Source organism: Alosa pseudoharengus, unplaced genomic scaffold, assembly GCF_046254945.1.
Source record: "Alosa pseudoharengus isolate Yale_2024_CS ecotype anadromous, Long Island Sound unplaced genomic scaffold, YU_APseudo_1.1 YU_APseudo_1.1_scf_18, whole genome shotgun sequence".
Taxonomy (NCBI): domain Eukaryota; kingdom Metazoa; phylum Chordata; class Actinopteri; order Clupeiformes; family Clupeidae; genus Alosa; species Alosa pseudoharengus.
Window position 1 is genome coordinate 21,231,427 of NW_027468650.1, and position 3,106 is coordinate 21,234,532.

General features: G+C 38.6%; 1 long non-coding RNA gene across 1 annotated transcript; it reads left to right on the forward strand.

Moving 5' to 3' along the window:
- Positions 1-1,121: 1,121 nt before the first annotated feature.
- Positions 1,122-2,758, forward strand: LOC143131681 (uncharacterized). The gene is made up of 4 exons (XR_012988169.1): positions 1,122-1,283; positions 1,425-1,536; positions 1,668-1,745; positions 1,886-2,758. It is a non-coding gene; the product is annotated as an uncharacterized LOC143131681 (long non-coding RNA).
- Positions 2,759-3,106: the final 348 nt, after the last annotated feature.

Genomic DNA, 3,106 nt, shown 5'->3' on the forward strand with positions numbered 1-3,106 from the left:
TCCGCTGCTCTTTTGGAAGTCATGTATTTTTTGTATCGGCCTTTCTCTATAGCAAGACTGTGGTCACTAGTCACTGTGGAATCTGTCTCTGCTTTGTATCTCGAACGATGAAGATATGCTCTGCTAATTCATGATCTGTTTTAGTAACTAGTAGCATCCTAATCCTGGGTTGTGATTTGGATTGATTGTCCCAATGTTCCAGATATTTGTTTTGCTTTGTTTCATGATTTGTTTTACTTTGATCTCTCTCACTCTCCCTCCCTCTTTCTCTGTCACACTCAATGAAGTGTCTGAATGTGAGAATTAAAGGATATGCAAAGCCACTGCAGGCCAACTTTAGTACACCTCAATCAACTTGATCACTGCTGTAGTTTACCTTTATGCAATACACTCCACCACAAACGCAACACAACACAAGACTGAACTGAACTGACTTACGGTCAAACATGGCTCTGGACCTTTGACTAAATGGCAAAAAATGTAATTTATCTTACCTCCCTATCTTAGTGTCTCAAGGACCCACCCAGTAACTTGAGTGGATAGACAGAGGAAAAAGCCACAATGTTGCTGCTGTGGTGCACTTCATTCTGTTGTCTATGCTGGAATATCTGCGGGGAGGCTATTTTAATGGAGGGAAATTTCCTCTCAGGACCCCTGGATAAATGGAAAAACACTCACGGAATTCCCCCCATCTCTACACGTCATGCAACAAATCTGCTGTTTCATTCTTTGCCACGCTCTGTTTCAGCAGAGAACATGGTGAGAAGTTATTTTTAGACATCTTCAGTTCCTTCCTCTTTTGCAAATCGTGAGGCTTACCGGATGTTGACAAATGGACATGTAAGAGAAGAAGACGTTTGAGTGAGTACCGCTGACATTGTTTTCATAGATAACTACTCGAAGAAATGTGTTTCATCACTAGCAGACCGTAAGCATAACATAGCTCAGGATCTTCAGTGGAAGACTGAATCATGTCAGGGAGTTAAGCAATTTCTCTCTCCACTTGATTGGTTTGGCCTCAATTTACTGATGACCTCACTTCATGCCAAGTTAAAGACAGGGGTGGGTAGTGGGTGCGTTTAGTTAATGGAATGCAGGGGATGTTTTGGAAATGAGGTTACAGCCCACTTCTGCTTTCTGAGGGCTTTAAATACTCCCGCTAAAATGTTCCCCTGTGAAAAGTGCTCTTGCCAGATCAGACCAGAGAATCAATGAAAATGCAGTCTACCAAGAGTCAGTGTCTATCATTGTCCTCATTGTTTTAGTCAATTGGGGAAAAGCAGGTAGATCATTTGTGCTTTGTTGTATTATTGTTTACATACTGTGTATTATTGTTGCTATTTTGTGATATTGCACTGTGTTGTTTGGTACTGTGGTGGTCACAGTCACTGCAAAACAGACTGATGTTTTACCATGTCCTGCAGTTGTGCCAGGAAAGCATGTGTCCTGCTGTAAACAAGTGTCTAAGGCAGAGGTGAAGGACCTCATCATTGCCTTCAGATATCAGAGGCCAGGCCACTGCCCTGCTGCAGTAATGTAAGAAAACATGTCTGATTATACTGCAGTTAACTCATAGATATGGGCTATTGACAACTTCATGCATATTATTGAATGAGTATATGGTGTAAGAGTGTGATGACATTAAACTGTTCTGTTGATCATTTTAGCCTGACCACAGATAAGAATGAGCAATTCTGTTGCACACCTTCTTCACCTTGGGTGAGGAGGAAGATTCAAGAATTTATGTAAGTGACGTTTTAGAGTTCAAAAACTCAAACCATGAGAGCTTGTATTAGCCGCTGCTACTCATATTATTATTATGAAAGATAATATTAGCTATCAGATATTTTAAAATCTTAGATTTTATGTTTGCTTGCACTAACAGGACTAACCTGAGGAGAACGAGAGCATCCACAGCCTCCACACTACTGTCTCGCCTCACGTCCCCAACACCAAGTTCAGCATTCAGAACTGACCAGTCAACAACAGAAGGGTCTGGATTGTGACCGCCATGGCTGGAAAACTGATTGTATCTGTATTTTATTATTATCTGATTGTAAATACATTGACTTTTTTTAAATTAATATGATACTATTCATTCATTCAAATGTTAACATAGTTTATAGCCTTTTCTAGACCCCTGCACTGTTGCCTATACTCATTGTACTGAGATGGTGAATTTTATTACTTAACAGAACTGAAATTGATGTTTTGAATCAATGTTGTGTTTATCTATGAATTTACATGAGAGGAGAAACTGTGGCTTGGACAGAAAATAAAACACACAGAAAATAAGGTTTGATGGTTTTGCATGGTGTCCAGTAAACACAAGTGGCAACAATGTCAGAGTACAAGGACGCAAGGACGAGTTCTTATGCGAGGTGGGGGTCAAGGAGGAGGAAGAACAAAAAAAATTGCAAAGAGAAAGCAAAGTAGTCATTTCTGATCAATTTTGAGCTACTATGATAGAATATGTTTTCTTTCATCAAAAGACAATGTGGAAAAATATGAAATGTTTATTGTCCGAGAACTATATGTTTTGAGAAATGTGTTTTGTATTGTTTGGTCTATTGCTTACTGACTGCTTGATAGTGTATCATTTTGATCGCTTTGTTTATGATTTGAGAGCAGTGTTTGGTTTTGGACACTGGTAAAATTGTTTTGAGTCGAAAGTTTGATTTTGAGCACAGGCAAATCCGTTTATACTGTAGTACAGTGCATTGTATACTGTACAATAAACAAATTGTATAGCCCTGAACATTGTGCTTTCTATTTGTTTACAGTACTGCTCAATAGATTTTGACTGGTTGCAAGTTCATATCAACAAAGAACAAGAATTAGCCTACAGTAGAGACAAAGGACAAGTTTGTGAGATGCAGGTACACAGTAGCCTACTGTAAAAATAGGGGTACAAGGAGGAGGAAGAACAAAAAAATTGCAAAGCATATGTAGTCATTTCTGAGCTGATAGAATGTTTTCATTCATCAAAAGACAATGATGGAAAAATATGAGATAAAAAATGTACTTTCCCCGGAGAACTATATGTTTTTAACAATATTTTCTATTTTTTGGTGTATTGTTTACTGACTGGTTGACAGAAAAACTG